Source organism: Geospiza fortis, unplaced genomic scaffold (genome assembly GCF_000277835.1).
Source record: "Geospiza fortis unplaced genomic scaffold, GeoFor_1.0 C13263446, whole genome shotgun sequence".
NCBI lineage: Eukaryota > Metazoa > Chordata > Aves > Passeriformes > Thraupidae > Geospiza > Geospiza fortis.
In genome coordinates, this window is record NW_005065740.1 from 1 (window position 1) to 738 (window position 738).

Consider the following 738-nt stretch of genomic DNA (forward strand, 5'->3'; position numbering starts at 1 on the left):
TAAAGGCTTCATCATCTTCAATAATGACAACTGGTAAGTTGGTGGCACAAAGGCACAAACAGTGTCCCCAGAGAGAGCAATAGCATCCCTCATCAGCAATCCAACATGAGTTATTTGAGTGCATGCTGGGTCCAGAGAGCTAAAATGGGTGGAGGAGGGGTGGAATCAGAAAGCTCATGCTTTACAATGCCTTTCAATTAGGGGAGTAAGATCATGTTCAGAAATCTTACACACCTTTTGAGATACCTGTTTTAAAAAGAATGCATAAATCGTGTTTATTTTCTCATAGGAATATGAGTGTCGATGTGCAAACTGGACTGCCTGCTGGTACCTACTGTGATGTTATTTCTGGACAAAAGGAGAACAACAAATGTACTGGAAAGCAGGTGGTTGTTTCTGGTGATGGAAAGGCTAATTTCCAGATTAATACTGATGCTGAAGATCCATTTATTGCAATTCATGTTGATGCCAAGTTATAATTCGGGAGAAATAACCTCCTCTGTTTGATCTGTGTATTACTGTTTCCCCCACATGTTATTCCCTGCTTTTTGAGCATGAGTGACTCTGTATTGAACAATAAATGGCTTTCATATTGAAGAGTAATGTTTTTCCCTTAATGAATTAGTGAATTAGATGTAACTTTATCCCCTCATAACTAGTGGCAATGCAGTGATAGGTCTTAAGGCAATGCAGCACTCCAGTTCCTGTGTAACAAAAACACTGGAGAGGAAAAAAAAA

At 39.3% G+C, this 738-nt stretch overlaps 1 long non-coding RNA gene across 1 annotated transcript; it reads left to right on the forward strand.

Annotated features, from left to right (window-relative positions):
• Positions 1–617, forward strand: LOC115949458. Its single transcript, XR_004082904.1, has 2 exons — positions 1–33; positions 290–617. It is a non-coding gene; the product is annotated as an uncharacterized LOC115949458 (long non-coding RNA).
• Positions 618–738: the final 121 nt, after the last annotated feature.